Below are 21904 nucleotides of genomic sequence, written 5' to 3'. Positions count from 1 at the left end.
GAGGGAGGCGATAAGAACTTGACTCTACCCGAAGGACACCAACCAGAATAACTGAAGCAGTGTGGGCAAACTTGCTCCTGGTCGGGACCTATAACTTCCCACACCACAGGCAAAGGCGGAATAGAGAAGTGCAAAGGTGCTCACAGTTTGCCTCTAGAGGTAGATTTAAAGAGACAGTATAGCCCATAATTGCCTTTTATCTCCCAGCCTCTGAAATGATTCAGAAAGGTTCTATAATAGGTCTAAAGAGCTACAACTGTCACAGGTACCCAAATAATCCCAAAGGAATATTTCCAGCTCCTTTCAAAAGGAGCAGGAAGTTAACTAAACAGTCATTCTTTTGGCAGACTTTGTGTTCTATGTGGATTTCCCAAATTGTGCAGAGTGGATAATTTTTATGAAGTGATAGAAGTTCTCCCACACTTCAATTTGAAAAGGGCAGGAGAGAGCCAACACCAACTCTGTTCTGTTAAAATAACAGGCCTGATTTGGCTGTGCCAGAGTATACCAGCTGACGTTCTAAATCAATGCATTATGTGAGGTCCTTTCCAGGTCTGGTATTCTAGGATTGAAAGCAAAAATTAAAATCAACAACAAAGGCAGCCTCTAGCTTTTCCCCCCAGGACACATTCTTCTCCAATCTCTCTGCCAGCTTTGAGCCTCATGCTAGCCTAGAACCCAGAGTAACAGTTCCATGAAATCTGAAGTTTATGATCCACTATAAAGAGGGGGCTGCAAAACTGCCAAATCCTGGGGCCTCCTGAAAAGTTTCCATGAAGCCCTAAAGGCCAGTCTAGCCCTCTACGTACTGCCTTCCATGTGAACATTTCAAAGTGCTTTGCAGCATGTTAATTAGGTCTCACCAATACCTCTTTGAGGAAAAGGAGGCTTATCACCCTGTGACAGGATGCCCCCAGCGAGCAAGCCCTGTTCGGTGCCCCGGGCGCTCCCAAGCCGTGGTGCAGCTGACAAGCCCGGACACCACAGCAAGCGGCAACGGGAACGTGGCCAAGGGGGAGTTGGAACGTGCAGTCCGGCCCCTCCCCCAGGACGTCCGAGTGGGTTGGCCCTGCCCCGCAGAAGTGGTGGGGCGCTTGAAAACGCCGCCACCATAGCCGGGGGGAAAGGGGGCGGAAGCGAGGGGCGGGCGTTTGAAAACGCCGCTGCCCCAGCAGGAGAGGAGGAAGGAGAGGCGCAATTGACACGGCTCCAGGAAGCCGGTGCCCCTGACCAAAGTCCATCCTAGAGGCACCATCAGCCAGGGGGGAGGTGAGCTGGGGGGACCCCGAGTCAAGGGAGGACGGGGGAGAGGAAGTAGCCCAGGGCAGAACCAGGAGTGGTTGGTGGGCTGACACGTTTTGGCTAGACGCCCCGTCAGCCGGACCAAATCACGGAGGATTTGTGTCCTTAGGGCCCTGGGCTGGGGCCCATGAGTGAGGGCGGGCCCGGGCCCCCCTCTCTCCCGTCTCACATGGAGAGCATTGTACTTTTCTTCCGGCGCCTAGGGCACGCCTAACGCAAGACCCTGGACACGGGTTACACCTGGGTGAGGGCGTAGGGTGAGCAGTAGTGGCCGAAAGGGGCCTGCCCCAAGAGGGGGGGTGTACTCCCACCCTGGACATGGTCACACACCCCCAATTATAAGATTGGGAAACACAAGCACACAGAAGTCAAGGTTCCTGCTGATTGCAAAATTTGGCCCTAAACAACTTGACTCAGGGTTACACAGCAAGTCATTAAGAGCTAGGTATACAAACCAAGACTACCAGCTTGCAGCTGTGCGCTCCAGCTACTAGACATGACTCCCATCCCTGGAGTCATTTGGTTAGATATTTAACAGTGTCTCTTTTTGCCATGTTGCATTTTTTTAAAATCCTGAGAAGGAACCCAAGAAATTTCCAGCCCAGGCTTTTGGCTTTTTCAGAATTTTCCCCCCTTTAATTCTCAGAGAAAGAATTACCTACAATAAATCTCTTGAATGAAGGGGTGTTTCGGTGCCATTGCTTCAATTACTGCTACCCTTCAGTTACAGTGGCATTTTTTACACCCAGTAATTCCCTCGCCTAACAAAAAGGGTTAGATAGGAGTGCTGTACTTTCCTTGAAAAATTCACCCTTGTGAGTTTGGTCTTAAATGTTGCTCTGCATTCAACAAAGCAAATGAATATAATTCCTTTTAAGGCATGGATGCCATTTATTAAAGAGGAAGCAGAATCAATTTATGCATCTTCTGTTCTTCCCTGTTCACCTCACCACCACTAAAAGTTTTTGAAAATGTCAGTGTGAAGTAAGAGTGTCACCTTTGTTTAAAAAAAAGCAAAAAAGACCTGAAAGCAGGGACAAGCCCTGACAAAAAGCTAACAGCATTCTGCCTTCAATGGAGCACAGCTCATCAACACTGTCTAGAAAGCATCCTCTGCCCAGACACCAGACTCTAGGGAATCCAGATAAATATCTTTAAATACTACCATAATTTGTCCTCCCAGGGTTTAGAGGTATGAGTACAGTCAATCCATAATTTATCAGTTGTATGTCTACTTCCAAGCATTAAGAGCTTAGGGGTCTGAGATTGAAACCTTTACTGCATAACTGAACCCACCAGAACTTCCTGTACTAAAAAACCCAACCCCTATTAATAATGCATATACTACAGGAAGGAACAATATTTGCTTTTCACAGCATTAGCAATTTGGGGATAGATTTATATGGCCCAGTAGGTCCAAAGGAGGATTAAAATGCAGGATAGAGCATGGTGGGTTATTTTTAGAAAACTAAATTATAAAGCTTTTTATGGTAAAGCCATGGAAATGTTAAGAGCATGAATGTTGTGAGATGGAACAGAAAGCAAAGCCTAATAATGTTGCTATTTTACATTTATTAAACACTTGCATTTTAAGCAAAAGAAAAGGAGTTTAAAGTACAACTGAGTAGTTGTCATGCCCCTATGTCGTGTGGAGTAGAGAGATTCAGACACATTATTCAACACCTAAATTGTTCTAGTGTTATTGTGTCCCCCTCTTTGCTTATTTTATTATTTATAAGAACAGCCACAGTGGGTCAGACCACAGGTCCATCCAGTCCAGTATCCTGTCTTTGACAGCAGCCAATGCCAGATGCCCCAGATGAAGTGAACACAACAGTTAATCATCATATGAATCCTCTCCTGCCATCCATTTCCAGACAAACAGAGGCTAAGGAAACCATTCATACCCATCCTGGATAATAGCCATTGATGGACCTAATTTCCATGAATTTATCTAGCTCTCTTTTTTTAACCATGTTAAAATCCTAATCTTCACAAGATCCTCTGGCAAGGAGTTCCACAGGTTGATGTGTGCTGCATGAAGAAAAACTTCCTTTTGTTTGTTTTAAAACTGCTACCTATTAATTTCATTTGGTGACCTCCTTATTCACTTTTTCCACATGGTCATGATTTTATAGACCTCTATCATATACCCCACCCCTCCTTAAGTCTCCTCTTTTCTAAGATGAAAAGTCCAAGTGTTTTTAATCTCTCTTTATATGGGACCAGTTCCAAACCCCCTTTTTTTTTTTTTTTTTTTCCCCCTTCTCTGAACCTTTTCCAATACCGGTATATCTTTTTTGAGATGAGGTGACCACATCTGTATGTAAAATTCAAGATGTGAGCACACCATAGTTTTATATACAGGCAATAAGATATTCTCTATCCTTTTTTAATGATTCCTACATTGTTTGTTTTTATGACTGCCACTGTACACTGAATGGATGTTTTCAGAGAACTATCCACAATGACTTCAAGATCTCGCTCGAGTAATTCTAGCTAAATTAGTCCCCATCATGGTGTACGTATAGTTGGGATTATTTTTTTCCAATGTGCATCACTTTACATTTGTCAACATTAATTTGCTATCATGTTGCCCAATCACTTAGTTTGGGGAGATCTTTTTTAAGCTCTTCACAGTCTGCTTTGGTCTTAACTATCTTGAGCAGTTTAATATCATCTGCAAATTTTGCAACCTCACTGTTTACCCCTTTCTTCAGATCATTTATGAATAAGTTGAATAGAATTGATCCCAGGACAGACCTTGGGGGACACCACTAGTTCTCTCTGCAGTCTGAAAACTTACCATTTATTCCTACCCTTTGTGTCCTGTCTTTTAATCAGCTCTCAATCCATGACAGAACCTTCCCTCTTATCCCATGAGAACTTACTTGACTTTAGAGCCTTTGGTGAGGGACCTTGTCAAAGGCTCTGAAAATCTACGTATACTATATCCACTGGATTCCCCCTTGTCCAAATGTTTCTTGAGCCCCTCTACTAGATTAATAAAGCGTGACTTCCCTTACAGAAACCATGTTGATTGCCTACCAAAAAATTATGTTCATCTAAGTGTCTGACAATTTTATTCTTTACAATAGTTTCAACTAATTTGCCCAGTACAAATGTTAGACTTTCCAGTCTGCAATTGCCAGGATCACCTCTAGAGCCCTTTTTAAATATTGGTGATATGTTACAGTTAAAGTTATCAATTTGTTCCAAAACCTCCTCTGACGCCTCAATCTGGGACAATTCTTCAGATTTGTCACCTAAAAAAAAATGACTCAGGTTTGGGAATTGCCCTAATATCCTCAGCCATGAAGACTGAAGCAAAGAATTCATTTAGGTTCTCTGCAAGGACTTTATCATCTTTGAGTGCTCCTTTAGTATCTCAAATACTCTAGTATCAGAGGGGTAGCCGTGTTAGTCTGAATCTGCAAAAGCAGCAAGGAGTCCTGTGGCACCTTATGGACTAACCGAGATGTTGGAGCATAAGCTTTCGTGGGCAAAGACCCACTTTGTCAGATGCCCTACTGGTTGTTTAGCTGGCTTCCTGCTTCTGATGTGCTTAAATATTTTGCTATTACTTTAAGTTTTTGGCTAGCTGTTCTTTTTTTTCCCCACCTAATTTGACAGAGTTTATGCTCCTTTCTATTTTCCTCACTATGATTTGACTTCCACTTTTTAAAAGATGTCTTTATTGCTCACTGCTTCTTTTACTTGGTTGTTAAGCCATGATGGTACTTATTAGGTTCTCTTAAATGTATATCCCACATTAAAAAATACTGTAAGTTGGGCCTCTATTATGGCATCTCTGAAAAGTTTCCATGCAGCTTGCCTTTTAATTTCTATTTAACTAACCTCATTTTTGTGTAGTTTCCCTTTCTGAAATTAAATGCCACACTGTTGGCCTGCTGAGGCGTTTTTCCCCATCACAGGGATGTTAAATTTTATTACATTATGGTCACTATTTAAGTTTACCACACATTTTTCACAGCCACCGAGACATGAGGATGATTTACCATTCATTTAATTTGCATTTATTAAAACTCAAAGCGTTTGCTCAGCTTGACTGCGACGACAGGATTAGCTTTCCAAATTCAGCTAACTTTATGGGGCTGCCCATGGGATGCATAGCTGATTTCTTCTGTGTGTCAAAAACAGTCACCTCTTTCCTCACTAGAGGCAGAAGGCATGAATAGCTAATTACTGCCATTCTAGATACTGGCAACAGTTTGAAAATCCAGTCATAGTTCAGACTCAACTCTTGAGGGTCTGACTTCTTGCAAAGGCTGTGCTTTGTGTTTTCACCACCTCTCTCTGCACTGAGGTCTGCTCAGTGTATCCCTATGCCTCTTTTTAGAAATCAACTGTCCCTCACCTTAGAAAGGAGAGACACGGCTCAAGTGCAGAAAGCAGAAGGATTCTTTGTCACTCTCATCCCATCTTGTAACGCCCTTACCTCACAGGCTGCATCAGAATAAGTTCTGGGTTGCAATAACTCAGACTGCTGAGTGTCCTCCTCGGGAGGTCTTTTTAAAGGAATCCTTTTAGGTCAATGTTATAATCAAAGAAATTTAGGAATAAATCCATCCTACAGTCAGTGCAAAAATTAGTCACCTTCAATTCTATGGAGTTACCTTGAATTCTAATTAATTTAAAATTTACAATTAAAAAATATATAACATTACAGGGGAGTGTAAATCCCAAACTTTGAATTTTCACAACAGCTGGGCATGCTCAGTGCCAGGGATTTGGCTTGGCCATTGCAGAGAAGGGCCATCTGCACCAATCAGATCAAAGCTGAGAGCCCTTGGTTTCAGACCATCTGCAGCCAGGGGTTTGGCCTGTCTCCAATACTAATTTTCAATATTGTGACACTAACCTTGGGAGCTGGTACCCATATCAGAGATCAGCAAAGGGACACATGACATACTGCAACTCATGGATACTCTGCTTGGATTAAAGAGGAGATTATCTGTACTGCACAGACATGGATGGCTTTGTCTGTGTTGATGTACAAACTATGTCGTGGGAGAGTTAAGGTTACAGGGATAATTCCACACGCACCCCTCCTTGGTTGGCATCTACCAGTACATTTTATTTCGGGATGACTATAGGGTAAAGCAGACATGCACACCCACCCACCCAATCATTGTAATAACCACTGTATAATGGACAACACACCCCTAACTCAATACTGCCCCCTGTCGTACCTCGGTGTTCTCGTACCTCGGTACCTTCGGTGGTCTGGACTGTCAGTGTCAGCGTCGTCTGGTCAGGGTTGTCCTGGCGCACTCCTGACAGGACCTCTACGCCGTTGTTAAACTTTCGGCTGCGTGCGTAACAATCGGTACTCCCTTTATCTAGAGTGTTAGACCCCGTGCACTTGGGTCAACATAAGAGATCTCTGAGAGGCCCCGGAAACGACAGATGCAGGCAAGGTTTGAAATCAATCGAGCACGTTTATTGTCAAATGCAAAGCTCTACCAGTTGGTAACAGAGATCAGTACACTGTTACACCACTGAGCACTATGGCCCGCGTTGACAAGGTACCAACACCGAGCAGGCCTATTGCCATATAACAAATATTAACAGCAGTTAGTCAAAGTTAAGCTACTGTGCACTCTGTAAGTTTAGGCAATGACACCTGCCGTTCAGGCGCCTAGTGCCCCCCCCTCCCCCCCCCAAGGTCGGCCGGAGAGCACCCTCTGCGGTGTCCTTTTATAGGCAGGTACAAACAACTTACATCATTTATTTACGCACCAGGTTACCACCCTCTGTTGCTTAGTTACCATCCCTCACCTTATGGAAGGGGGGCTTACTTACTATCCTTTATGCTGTCAATTTCGACCCAGTCCTGAACCTAGGTTGGTATGTGCATTAGTTTTTAGGGAGTTTTTGTACCAAGACATTTCTTATTAAGATGTTCCGTTACTCCCCTTTGGCTTACAGTCTGTACCCAGTGCCTCCCTGTGTCCTTCCATGCTCGACCTAACTTACACAATCACACAGTTATCAATAGGGCTTCTTTCTTGGCTCCTGTTACTAAACCAAAGTCTTGCTCACTAGATTGCAGGCCTGTTTCTGTTTTCATGTTACATGCCTCTATTTAGGCCTGCTGACTCCATGTTACTAACCCTCAACTTACTACACCCCCTAAGGAAGCCAGCCTTCTCTTTCCTCAAATTCCCTACATCCATAAGCAGACCACACATTCCCCTACCATTCATTTTGCACAGTTCTGGAGAGTCACTTTTGCGCAGGTCTGGGTGAATAAGCCTATTTTTTAATTATTAATGTTGCCTAATCTTTAATTGGCTGGAACTTGTTAAACCATTTTTTCCCCTCCCCATCTCCCCAGAAAATTCAAGCCTTACATGGAGATCATGTGGTGAAAGCCTGGGACAGACACAGTAGATTTGTGCTATAAAGCTGGTCAACCTGCTTTGAAGGCCAAACAGCACAATCTTAACTCCTATTCAAGCTAACAGAAGCTGTCCAGTTAAAACCCCTGGACAATTCTATTCCCCACACATCTAGACTCTTGTGTAGAAACTGAACATTGTACCACATATGAAAACCATGCTTGGCCTACCGTAAAAGTCTTGTAGGAAGAAGTAGAGATGTGACTCAGCATCCAAAGCAAGTTACAGTAAGGAATGCTGAGAGCAGCATGAACAAGCGTGCTGTGAGCAGCTAGAGAAAGAGAGGGAATAAATTGGGAAAAAGAGCAGTTCAGAAAATGAGCAGGATCCCCGTCCCTACATCAGCCCCACCCAGTCATTGTATTATTTGAAACAACTTTTATTCCAGGAAGCCTCAGGGAATAGAATCTTTAAACTGGAGGAGCCCACAGACCTGTGGCAACCGCATGCTAGGGAGCTGAAAGGGATCTGCTCAATGTGTTATAGTGTCTGTTCCAAGGCACGGGAATGCACAGATTTAATCTTGTCACATGCGGCACCCATCCCTCAGAAGAGGGGACTGAGTAAGGGTGTTGAGGAGATCATCTCTGCCACTGCTGCTAATTGTAAGGCTGGAGCACAAAAATGATGCTGGGAGGGGTGATTTGGAAGAAAACGTTCAAGACTGTAACAAGATACACAGTCAACAGATGGCCCAGCAGGAGGATTTGCTAATTACCCATCAGTTGTGGTCAAGGAAAACTCAAAGGGCTTGCGCTATCATTAGCTGCAATCATTCTCCTGGCAGCACGGTCTGATCATCTCTTCTCTCAAGCCGCTACTCCACTGCAAAGACCACGTCCACAGGGACAAACTGAATCGGAGCAGCAAGCCACAAAGCTCTGCAGCCAAGTTACCTTGGGCACGATTCCACTAGCAGCTTGAAAAGGATGTGTGTGCGCAATGTTGAATATCTTTACATTCTAATGCACAGTTGAATACTGGGCCAGGCCCTCAGCTGGTGTAAAGAGATGGTGATTCACTGAACTCAGTGGGGGCACACTGATTTACATCAGTTAAGGGTCTGGTACAGGGTGTCTATGGTTAACCAATCAGAACTAGTTTAGAGGACACATGAAAAAAAAGGTCATAAGTAGTAGGGACCCTCCTGGTTTCTAAATCACAGGGATGCTTTACAGATTAATTAAATGTTTAAAGAGAAATTAGAGATCCTGAGGTAAGAGCTGGTTGGAAAATTTGTGCCTAAAGATTTAATGGAAAAAAACATTCCAAGAAAAGATTTTGGTAACATTTCTAAACCCCTGTTTTCTATCAAGTGGTACCAGATTGATTTTTTTTTTTTTTTTAAATCACACACTGTCAGATCAGGTCCAAGATTAAGTTAAATAACAAATGTTTCATGAATTTTGAACAAAAAAAAATAAATCCAGAAACACAAGTTTAGGTTTGTATTTAGAACCCAAACATTGCAGCCAGGGCCAGTCCTAACCAATTGGCAGACCCCAGGCAACCACCCGGCTTACCCGCCCTTAAGATCGGCTCTGATTATAGCATTCCCCAGAATACACCTGGCTATAGGAGTTCTAGTTTCTTAATTAACCGTGAACGTGGCAGGCTGACAAGGAACAGAGGCACAATTAAGGCCACGTCTATACTTAGCAAGCCAGAGATCAATCTTCTGGCAGTCAGTTTTGCGGTCTAAAAAATATATACATCTCAAACTGAGGGTGCCCCTGTTTGGCACCAGTACTCCTCACAAATTGAGGCACAAGGGAAGTTGACGGGAGTGTTTGCTCCTGTCGATCTCCCATTGTGGACACAGCAGGAAACTCAAATTAAGGGACATTAACTCCAGCTATGTTATTTACAAAGTTTGAGTTGAATACCTTAAACTGACCTTCTAGGGCTAGTATAGTTCTGGCCACCCATGAGTGAAGTGAGTTTTGTCTGATGCATTACTATTGAGTTCATGTGCCCTTGGCTGGATGTGTGCCACCCTGGTACCCATCAGTTACTAACAAATATCTTAGATCTATATATTTTTAAAATGTTATGGAAGAAAATACTAAAACAGAGGATAATTAATAAGGTACAGGATTTAAAATAGTTATTTAATATGAAAGCAAATAAAAATAAAATTAATACTCCGCTGTAGCCCAGAAAGGCACTATCCAGCGAATCACAGCTAGAATCCCAAATAGTTCCAGTTAGCTATGGAAGTTTCTCCTCTCTCTTTGCCAGCTTCCCAAAATAAAGAATACAATTCATCTACAGTTTACAGTAGTAGTAGTAATAGTAACCCAGTTAACCCACACAGCCCTCCCGGGAGTAGCTGGGCAGCCACCACGCGGTCCATGTCTTCTGCATCAGACTTGTTGTGTCTTTCTTTGCCTCTCCTGACATGTAGCTCCTCAGCAGGTGTGAATCACATTAGCTCCACTGATTTCAACTTCTACCAGTAGAGAATCTGGCCCTTAGTTCCTAGAGAAGGCCACTAACCAAAGCATCAAGCCACTTTACACAAGGCCCGTCTCACAATTCTGCTGCCTCCTCTCACTAACTACATTGGACTCCAAAGGAAGCTCACAACACTCTATTGTGGCTTGACATGTAGCTGCTGTTGAAATGGTTATGATACAAACAATATTTCTTTTTCAGATTTAGTATATTACAGATTAATGTATCTCCTTTGTGAAGTTTAACTTAACAGGTAGATTGCTCAATCTGAATGGAGTACACCTTTGGGTTCAATAACAGTGTAAAGAAAATAAGAAAGTTATTTTGATAAGCACACATTTAAACTATATAAGAATTTAAATGTTGAAATTAAGACCCTGATTCAGAGATGCACTTAACTGTATACTTAAATCCCTTTGAAGTCAATGCAATTCAATCATGCTTTTAATGCTAATCATGTACTTGGGTGTTTGGCTGGCAACATCAGCTTTAATTTTAATGTATGTCATTAACTATTTTTCTGAAATCAAATGTAAACAAAGTGTACATCTCAGTTCTAACACTTTTTTAGGACAAGCAGTTATTGCAATCCTGAACATAATAGCAATGTCCCATGCTTTGTGTAACAAATACAATTGTAAAAAGAGCAAGATAAGAAAAAGAGGCTCAGATTCACAATTCTTCACTTAAGACTGCTGGTAAAGTCACAGAGCAATTAAATTAATGTATCTACTGATATAAGTGTGATTTAATGATCTAGGAAAATACACAAGACGTTTAACTGAACCCTTTGAATATTTCATCTATGTAACTAATGTCTATATTAAAAAAACAAATTAATCCCAGCTCTGTTCTACAGATTGATGCAAACTTTGCACAAAACTGAATACATATTTTTAATGCCGTAGACATTTGTAATGGGGTAGGAAGCCCCACACAGAGCATGACAGAGGGAGGAGATATTCTTACCTGTTTACAAGCAATCACAGCCCGACTCCAGTCCGGGCACACGTGGCCCCAGCAGGGACAGCCTCACTGCAGCTCCAGCTGGAGCACACCAGAGCAGCTGCCCTGCACCCCATACCCTGCCCTATGTGGCTGCAGCTAGAACGGAGCCACGGTGAGGCTGCCCCAGCTGCCTGTCAAAGCCTCAGAATGCCCCAGCTCCCGCGACCTCACTAGCCAAGCCGCATGGCATCCACCGTGCAGGAACACGAGTGATGAACGCTGCTGAATGGCTCTGCAAAGGAGGTGGGCAGGCCTAGAATTTTTCATGCATGGCTGCCCAAGTGCGCACCTTAGGGGAAACTATGGTCCTGGCCTAAGGAATTTCTTAAATGCAGCCACTAGCACTAGCGAGTTATAACCTTGAAAAACCATGGACACGCAGCCCTTAGTCTGATTTCACTCCTGAGAGAACCAGACAGGGTCAGGGACAGGGTTTTAGGGGCTGCAGCCCTGGGCTAAGGAGGGCCCCACAAAAGTACAGATCTTTTAGCGGGAAAGTTGGCTGCAGCCACTAAAGTCCCTGCACATTACCTGGTCCTGATTGGCTAGGGGATGGAGCGGGGAGGCAGTTCCACATGCTGCCCTCTCCCCCGCCCCCGCCCGCTGGGCTAGAGCTGCATCTCTGAGGCTATGTCTAGACTGCAGCACTTTTCTGGCACCTGAGGTACCCCAGAAAAACAAGGCCGCGTCCAAGGAACGCATCTGCTTTTCCAAAACAAATTTTCACCATTCCTGTAAACCTCATTCTACGAGGTATAAGGGATGTGTCGAAAGAGCAGGTTGTTCCGGAATTTGGCGCCATGTAGACCCCACCAAATTTCAGAAAAGCCTCTTTCGAAAGAAAAGCGGAATAATGGCGCTTCGCCATTTGCGCATCTTTTTCTGACTTTTCTTTGTAGTATAGACATGGCTCAAGTGCACATCAAACCTCTTGGCCCCATTCTGGACCCCCTCCTGCATCTCAAAGGCCTCATCCCCAACCCCACCCCAGAGCCCATCTCCCAGTTGGAACCATCACCCCATCCCACCCACAACCAACTCCCACACTTAGCCCTCCTATTTGGACCCATGTCAGAGCCTATGGAGGCCCACAAAATCCAATAGCCCCAGTTCTCCCAAAAAAGTTAATCTAAGGCTGGTCATCATCCTTTGGGTAGTCAGCCCTCCTCACATATACTCTCTGCAACCTGTTCTCCTGGCACGTGGCAATAGGTTGGCCTCATGCACAGAGAAGCACTCCACTTTTAAAACCAGACTGTCACCTTTTCTGTACCTCCTTATCCTCTGCAGTTGGGTGGGGGTTCTCTCACACACACACCTCCTTTCCCTGTTGGCTTCCAGAGAGACAGACATTCAAAGTCAATGGGCTACCGAAATCCGAGTGTTACAGTCAGGGAGAGTCATGCAACTCTGGTGACTCTGCCATAACTGCTCAGTTAGTTCTCACAGAATCATAGCATACTCCAATGGGACAGGAGAACTAACTCCAATGTGGATGGATCAAATCCACAAAGAAGGTTGCAACTCCATAGCAAGGTGACACTTAAAAATGAAGAAACAAAAGTTAGAGGTCACCAACCAAAACAGAATTCACAATTCAGCACAGACATATTCTAAATCTCTCTCTCAATAATCATCAGTGCTACTAACAGAAGGAACATCAATTAAAAACACACACACACACACACACACGTATTTCTACCCTTAGCATCTCAGTTGAAGTAGGAAAAAACAATATTTAAAAGGCAAATGAATTATAAATATGGTTTATTTTTGAGAACTAGACAAAGCTGCATTAGCAACTTTTCCATGAAGGGGGGAAAAAGATTCTTGTGAAAACCAGCACGGGCAGAGCATTTTATATCAGATTAGATGTTTGCCTGGAGCCAAATTATTCTATTTTGGAAGCAAAATAGAAAAGAATCCAAGCTGAATGTTTTTTAGCAACAATATCTGACTGTTTACTCAATTAGCATGGTTAGCATTTGTTTCTGCACCCAATACCCTTAAAAAGAAAACTGGGCCCCATGTAGATTTTTCATGACTTACAATACAAGAAAGGAAATGCCACTCATTGAAGAGTGTCACATGACAGATAGAGACTAAGCATCTCGGTTCTGCCAGATACTCAACTGATCTCAACTACCTGTTCTGCTGCCATATCAAGCCATGGCACTGTTCTGTATATGAAGGCAGAAGGTGAAAGAAATACTCTGGAAGCTGCACTGACCTAGGAATCAGATCAGACATTCTAGTTTCACCTGTATTCATAGAATCATAGGACTGGAAGGGACCTCAAGAGGTCATCGAGTCCAGCCCCCCGCCCTCAAGGCAGGATCAAGCTCCGTCTACACCATCCCTGACAGATGTCTATCTAACCTGTTCTTAAATATCTCCAGAGAGGGAGATTCCACCACCTCCCTTGGCAATTTATTCCAATATTTGACCACCCTGACAGTTAGGAATTTTTTCCTAATGTCCAATCTAAACCTCCCCTGCTGCACTTTAAGCCCATTACTCCTTGTCCTGTCCTCAGAAACCAAGAGGAACAAATTTTCTCCTTCCTCCTTGTGACACCCTTTTAGATATTTGAAAGCCGCTATCATGTCCCCCCTTAATCTTCTTTTTTCCAAACTAAACAAGCCCAGTTCATGAAGCCTGGCTTCATAGGTCATGTTCTCTAAACCTTTAATCATTCTTGTTGCTCTTCTCTGTACCCTTTCCAATTTCTCCACATCTTTCTTGAAATGTGGCGCCCAGAACTGGACACAGTACTCCAGCTGAGGCCTAACTAGTGCAGAGTAGAGCGGCAGAATGACTTCACGAGTTTTGCTTACAACACACCTGTTGATACAACCTAGAATCATATTTGCTTTTTTTGCAACAGCATCACACTGTTGACTCATATTCAACTTGTAGTCCACTATGACCCCTAGATCCCTTTCCGCCATGCTCGTTCCTAGACAGTCGCTTCCCATCTTGTATGTATGGAACTGATTGTTCCTTCCTAAGTGGAGCACTTTGCATTTCTCTTTATTAAACCTCATCCTGTTTACCTCCGACCATTTCTCTAACTTGCTAAGGTCATTCTGAATTATGTCCCTATCCTCCAAAGAAGTCGCAACCCCACCCAGTTTGGTATCATCTGCAAACATCATCATTCTTTACATAAACCTTATTATTGGCCTGATGATTGAAAAAAGGCAAATGTAGTGCCCATCTTTAAAAGAGGGAAGGAGGAAAATCCAGGGAACTACAAACTGGTCAGCCTCACCTCAGTCCCCAGAAAAAATCATGAAGGATCCTCAAGGAATTCATTTTGAAGCACTTAAAAGAGAAGAAAGTGATCAGGAACAGTCAACATCGATTCATCAAGGGCAAATCATACCTGAACAACCTGATTGCCTTGTATAACAAAGTAACTGGCTCTGTGGACATGGGGAAGGTGGTTGATGAGATATACCTTGACTTAAACAAGGCTTTTGAAACGGTCACTCACAGTATTCTTGCCAGCAGGTTATGGAAGTATGGGTTGGATAAATGGACTGTAAGGTGGATAGAAAGGTGGCTAGATTTTCAGGCTCAATGGGTAGCGATCAACGGCTTGATATCTGGTTGACAGTCAGTGTCAAGCGGAGCACCCCAAAGTCAGTATAGAGGCCAGTTTTGTCAACATATTTATTAATGACCTGGATGAGGGGATGGATTGCACCCCCAGCCAGTTCACAGAGGACACTAAGCTAGGGGGAGAGGTAGATATATTGGAGTGTAGGAATAGGGTCAAGAGTGACCTAGACTACATTGGAGGTTTGGGCCAAAAGAAAGCCAATGAAGTTCAACAAGGACAAGTGCAGAGACCTACACTTGGGACAGAAGACTCCCAAGCACTGTTACAGGCAGGTGACCAACTAGCTAAGCAGCAGTTTGGCAAAAAAAGACCTGGGAATTACAGTGAATGAGAAGCTGGATATGAGTCAACAGTGTGCCCTTGTAGCCAAGAAGGCTAATGGTATATTAAAGGTGCATTAGGAAAAGTAATTGCCAGCATTATCTAGGGAAGTGATTATCCCCCTTTATTCAGCACTGGTGAAACCACATCTGGAGAATTGCATCCAATTCTGGGCCCCCCATTACAGAAACGATGTAGCTGCATTGGAGAGTCCAGGGGAGGAAAACACAAATTAGGGGGATGGAGCATATGATTTACAAGGAGAGGCTGAGGGATTTGGGCTTATTTAGTCTACAGAAGAGAAGAGTGAAGGGGGATTTGATAGTCGCCTTCAACTACCTGAAAGGGGGCTCCAAAGTGGATGGAGAGAGGCTGTTCTCAGTGGTGACAGATGACAGAATGAGAAGCAATGATCTCAAGTTACAGTGGGGGAGGTCTAGGTTGGATATTAGGGAAAAGTATTTTACTAGGAGGGTGGTGAAGCACTAGAATGGGTTACGTAGGGAGGTGGTGGAATCTCCATCCCTAGAGGTTTTTAAGTCCAAGCTTAACAAAGCCCTGGTTGGGATGGTTTAGTTGGGGTTGGACTCAATGACCTCCTGAGGTCTCTTCCAATCCTATGATTCTACTATTGAGCAAGGCTTTGTATCGCAACCCTAGAAGGCAGACAAATAAAAGTCTTCCATTTTACAATTATGTCATCTGAGAAGTTGTATAAAATGTCATGGTAGAGAAAGTAGGGATTAGAACCCAGATCTCAAATGCATGTCTACACAGCAAGCCATTATTTCAACATAAATTTCGAGCTGGAGGACTTCTTGCTCTGACTCCTGCAACCGTCATTTCATGAGGTGTAAGGGAAATTGAAGGAAGAGTGTTCTTCCCTCGACTTCCTGCTGCGCAGAGCGCGCTAAAAGCTGAACGAAGCCATTTCAACTTTGGCTATGCAATTGACGTAGCTCAAGTTACATATCTTAATTTGATTTTTGCCCTGCAGTGCAGACGTGACCTAAAGATATGTTTACACTGTGGACTGAAGTCAAGTTAAGAAATGCAACTTCAGCTACATTTGATGTAGCTGAAGTTGAAGTAGTTTAATTCAGCTTTTAGCGCTCTCTACGCAGCAGGAAGTCGAGGGAAGGACACTCTTCCTTCAACTTCCCTTACTCCTCATGAAATGAGGATTACAGAAATCAGAACAAGCAACCAAACTTCAAAGCCAAAAGCACTGTGGGGACCACGGGGGTGGGGTGGGCTCAAAGAAATCCTTGCTAGACCCATACTCCCTGCAGTGTTTCAAAGAGGCAGCACCACATAGAGTCCAGGGTCTGGACCTGGTCTCCATGTAGTGCTGCCGCTTTGAAGCACCCCCTCCTCTTTGCCCTTCCCCTAGCTACCTCTGATAGAGGCAGCAAGTGGGCAGGGGAAGCGCTAGCGTGTTGACTGTCTGATAAGCATTGGTTTATCGGAGCGTCAATTAGTCATTCACATCCCTAGTCCAGAGATCAGTGAAATCACAGTGATGCAACAGCTTTGTATTACATGGCACTACCCCTCCAGTCCAGCAACATCCATGGTCCAGCATGATTGTAGGGGCTGTGGACAAAGTTTCCTGCAATCTCAAAGTTTATTTACAGCCACCAGACTTGACTCAGTGTTCTGTCCTTTATTTAGTTCTAATTAACCCCTGAATGTCTTCTTAGAGCCCAGTAAGCAGCGAACTTGTTAATACTGCTAGACAATATAGGCCTCCTGTGGTTTAGCAAGTTCTCTGGTTTGGCACCGGTCAGGTCCCAAGGGTGCCAGACTAGAGAGGTTCGATCTGTACCTTCTTGTTTAAATAGGAGGGGGGGAGAAAAGAATTCCAGCAGAAGCTGTAGTGGTAACCACTACAGCTTCTGCTGGAATTTTATGACAAAGCACAGGCCTACATGTGCAAATTCCCTCATTTGAAAAAAGTTGGTATAGACTACATGGAAAAGTTATACTGCTACGGCAGAAAAGCAAAAGGCTTAGTTCTAAAACATAATTAAGTGTGTTGATTGCCTAAAAGTTGGCTCAATAATAATGAAGTTTCACATAAAGGAAACTTATATTGCACTTTACTCACTATTACATCAGTGTCCTCCAAAAAAAAGAAAATGTATGATTAATATTAACCAAAGATTGGAATCACTCCTAGCATTTGCCTGCTGCTACAGCTACTACTCAGCATATGGATGTTTTTAAGATGCCAGAAGGTTTTCAAGAGCCATTTTCAATGTTATTGTGAGCGTCCAGAGAGTATCATCAGCCAAGGGCTCATAAATACTTAATTAAACAGCAGCAGTTTATCCTTCTTGGTGCGCTGTCTAGTGGCTCAGGCACAGGACTCCTGGGTTTTAGACACTTGCAAAACTGACTCATTCTTTGACCTTGATTAAGTCATGTAATCTCTCTGTGAGTCTATTTAAACCAAGTGTACACTGAATTGTATTGCTCACAGTTTATAATGCACTCTGAGCTCAAGTTTATCCAATGGGCAATTGCCCCAGGGCCCAGCAATTCAAAGGGCCCCAATGCTCCCAGCTATCATCGCTGCTTTAAATACTCGCCAGAGCACCGCACTGCTCTTAGGGCTGGGGGAGCGGGAGAATAGCAGTGCAGTGGGTTGGCTGACCCTAGCCCCGCACCTTCCAAGGCACAGAGCCGGGTCTCCTCCACCTTGCCAAGGGTCTCTCAGAGGCTGTCGGCACCCCTACATCCATCTATGGTACTTACATGGCTCACCACCATTAATATCTCTGCACCTTATACTCATTTCTGTGCTTATCCTCACAAGGCCCCTATGAGATGGGGAATTACTATTATTACTCCCATTTTAAAGATGGGGAAATGAAAACAGAGGCGCTTAAGACCCAGATCCACAAAGGTCTTCAGCACCTAAACCACAGACTTAGGTACCTGAATCCCATTTTCAGGCTCTGTTGTGATCCATAAAACTCTAAACTCAACCCCATAGGCATTGAGTTTAAGCACCTACGTTTTCAGGATAAAAGTTTCTCTGAGGGTAAATGTGCACTGCAGTTAGACACCAGGAACTGGCCTGTGCCAGTCATCTCAGGCTGGCGTACTTCATGTAAAGGAGCAGCTTAATTGCTAGATCCTAGAGTCAGTGTGTCTACACTGCAGGTAGACAGCCTCAGCCTGAGCCCCATGAACTTGAGACCACTAGCATGGGCCAGTCACCGGAGTCTAATTTCAGCCTGGGGATACCCTTAATGCTGAAGTTTCTGCCTTCAAACACATGCAATGCTGCTTTCCTTTAGGCATCTGGACAATAATTGTATCCCCACGTACACAGCAATTCACAAACAAGGGAAAATGTTCAAGTGTTCTTGATCTGTTGTGAGTGCTCAGAGGCTGCCCATCTCTAGACCTTTTAGGTCAGGACTGCACAGGTGCTGCAAGACAGCAGAATTGTACATGTACACCAAGAGGTATCTTAGGATGAACTTGTGTTTCACCCAGATGATGCTCTGATTCATAGCAAACAGCTTTGTTAACAGCACCTGGCTGGGGACAAGTTTGTGTGAAAGGGAGAGACTGAAGGCAGGATGAATAGCAGCAAGGGAGGCCACATGGGGCATTGCAGAGGCTCTCACTGTCAGAACTAAGGATTTGTCCACATGGGGACTTTGGAAAAGTGAACTAACTTTAATGAGCTGTACCTTAATACAAACTGAATTAAGGCCACTTCAATTCTGAAGGAGTATGTCCAGACAGGTTTAATGCCGTTTAATCCATTTTTAGTTTACACCTTTAATTGATTCAGATTAATCTTCCTGAGTTTTCCATATAGATGGCCTTAGTGTGGCCTTCTTAAGCATACATGTTCACATTAAATACATGATCACGTACTGTCTTTTTCCACACACTAGCTTCTACAACACATGACGCAGCAAGACCCCAGTTTCCTTCTCTACACAATCCAGCTTCACTCCTGCAGAGCCCATCCATCCTATCTATTGAATGAGGCAGGGAGCCTGTGGCTTGCATGTAATAATTTTGCTGAATATTTGAATGTTAGCAATTTTGGGGAACACTGTGTCAAATAGCTGGTCACTAGTATACCTCCCATATTCTTAATACTACATGATCAACCTCTCCATGGGAGGCTGGTGATATTTGCATGGATAGAACCCCAACATATCCCTCCAACCAGTTTTGGGAGAGAACTCATTAGACAAAATATGGAGATCTTTCGTGACCTTGGGCATTCCTTTACAGCTTCGGAATGAGGTAGGCAATTCCAGATCTGTGTGCTGGATTTGTTGGGTTCAGGGAAAACATGCTGGATAGGGAAAGGGGAATAGCTTGGCAGAAGGTTGCGTAATTTGCACCTCCACTTCCCTGGACCATAAGGATATTAGAGACTGTACTTCATAACTGATCAGTGAACGCTTGTTTCTTATGCCTACAGGGAATCACATTCTCTCTCAAGAGTAGCAAAGAGGGAAACTCCCATCTCTTGGGTCTGACTCGGAAGACTATAGACTCACGAGCCTGCCTTTTACTGTGGATTTTCAAAAGAGCTCAGAACCCAATAGATCCCACTGACACACATAAGTGGTCAGATTTTTAAGAACAGTGGCCCTCCGCTCCCACATAAGAACTGTAAGTGGTTTACCTGTCTCAGGTGCAGCTCCAGTGTTCCTCTGGCTCCGCAAAATACAGTAACTTGGCCTTCTGGTCAGACTTGAGAAGTCTTTCCCCCTCCCAGAATTCCATGGAATAAAGTCCATTGGAGTCACCTGCAGTCCAGTCCAGAAACAACAAGCTAAAGAATGGAAGAAGGTGGCTTCCTCCAGCTAGCCCCCCTGCTGAGAACCCGAACAAACTGCCTGTAAACGAGGCTCACTCAGCACCTCCAACATCAGGCTTTACCTCTTTCCATGGTCTGTGGCTTAGTAGCCTTCACCCTTTTATTGAAGCTCTTTGGAGGAGTTCCCTTTCCCCTCTAGGGGTATGTCTATACAGCAACATTATTTTGAAATAATGTCAAAATACTGTCAAGCTGGAGGACTTCTTACTCCAACTCCTGTAACACTCATTGTACGAGGAGCAAGGGAAGTCGGAGGAGGAGTGCTCTATTTTGAAATAAGCACTGTGTAGACACTTCTAATTTCAAAATAAGGTGTTTTGAAATAAGCTACAAAATTGACATAACTTGAAATAAGCGACACAAATTGCACTAAGTCCTGCTGTGTAGACACACACCCTGGCTGTGTCTACACTGGGCCACTTATTCCTGAAAAGCAGCCGCTTTTCCGGAATAACTTGAAAGCTGTCTACACTGGCCACTTGCTTTTTCCGGAAATGCAATGACGATCTACTATAAAATTGTCAGTGCTTTTCCGGAAAAACTATGCTGCTCCCATTTGGGCAAAAGTCCTTTTCCGGAAAAACTATTCCGGAAAAGGGCCAGTGTAGACAACACAGTAGTCTTTTCTGCAAAAAAGCCCCGATCGCGAAAATGACGATCAGGGTTTTTTTCCGGAAAAGCGCGTCTACATTGGCCATGGATGCTTTTCCGGGAAACGTGCTTTTCCGGAAAAGCATGCTGCCAATGTAGATGCGCTTTTTCCGGAAATACTTATAACGGAAAACTGTTCCGTTTTAAGCATTTCCAGAAAAGGGTGCCAGTGTAGAGACAGCCACTACGAATAGATGTCCTCTGCAAACTAAGCTTCTTTAATAAGGAAGTCATAAGTAGCCTCGGCTGACTCATTTCCTGACTCCTCTTGACCTGAATTGAGCCCTTTCGTGGTTCTCCAGCTGCATGGTGTTTCGAAGACCCATCCGTGGCCAAAATGAAGCAGTACAATTTTCACCCACCAGCTCCCACTGAGTACAAAGAGAAAAAGTGCTGGTTGCTGAGCACTTCTAGAAAATCTGGCCCTACTGCCCCGTACAGCACAATGGGCCTTCCCAATTTTGCTTATGGTCTCTAGGCACTCCTGTAATAGAAAGATTCACATGCCACACCACAGCAGGAACCTCAAACCACCTCCTTCAGGGACCTCGTAGCCTCCCAATCACACAAGATAGGCAGGCCAGTGCCAGGAATGTCCTGGGTAGTGATTGAGTAGAGAGACGATACTGCGTATTAAAAAAATAAAAACAAAAAGTGTGCCGGGAGATAGCTCCTATCAAAGAGGGGGAAATGAGGACTAAATATAGCAAGTGAACCAAAGGTCACTTCTTCCAGAAGAGTAAAAGGGAGGTGAGAAGAGTGAGCACACAACGGATTCTCTCTGCCCATGCCTTCAGTCAGTGAGCATTTCTAATGCATGCTGCCAAGCCTCATGATTTAACTACAAATGTCATGTCATTTGATGCATTTCTTAATGTCACATTAGAATGTCAATGTTCATTTTTTAAAAGTAAGTTACTATCCCACATGGTTGCAGAGAAAAACTTGAAAATATGACCCAAATGTACCCTGAAGGTTAAAAAAAAAAATCTGCTTAATAAAAAGAAGCTTCAATTTATATCTATCATGATATTTCAAAGCCAGATTCATGACTTTTGAACACTTAATGGTATTTTTATTACTAGCATCATCAATGCAGATATATGCAACACTGTCATTTTTCAATTTTTTTTTCCTTTACTCGTGATTAAAGGGAATGCATTTACACATGCAGAAATGATAGGATAGGAGAATATGAAAAACAAGGACACAGTTTTATATCCTCTTTCGTACTTGGAGTGTAAACCT

At 43.7% G+C, this 21904-nt stretch overlaps 1 long non-coding RNA gene across 2 annotated transcripts in view; it reads right to left on the bottom strand.

Moving 5' to 3' along the window:
• Window positions 1-21904, bottom strand: part of LOC112546529 (uncharacterized) — a 121070-nt gene that overhangs the window by 74105 nt on the left and 25061 nt on the right. For both annotated transcript variants that reach the window (XR_012896198.1, XR_012896199.1), the window contains exon 2: window positions 19811-19934. This is a non-coding gene — a long non-coding RNA (uncharacterized LOC112546529). The remainder of the gene's footprint in view (window positions 1-19810; window positions 19935-21904) is intronic.

This window comes from Pelodiscus sinensis, chromosome 1 (assembly GCF_049634645.1).
Source record: "Pelodiscus sinensis isolate JC-2024 chromosome 1, ASM4963464v1, whole genome shotgun sequence".
Lineage (NCBI taxonomy): Eukaryota > Metazoa > Chordata > Testudines > Trionychidae > Pelodiscus > Pelodiscus sinensis.
Note: the sequence above shows the minus strand (reverse complement) of the source record. Positions and strands in the feature narration are given on the sequence as shown.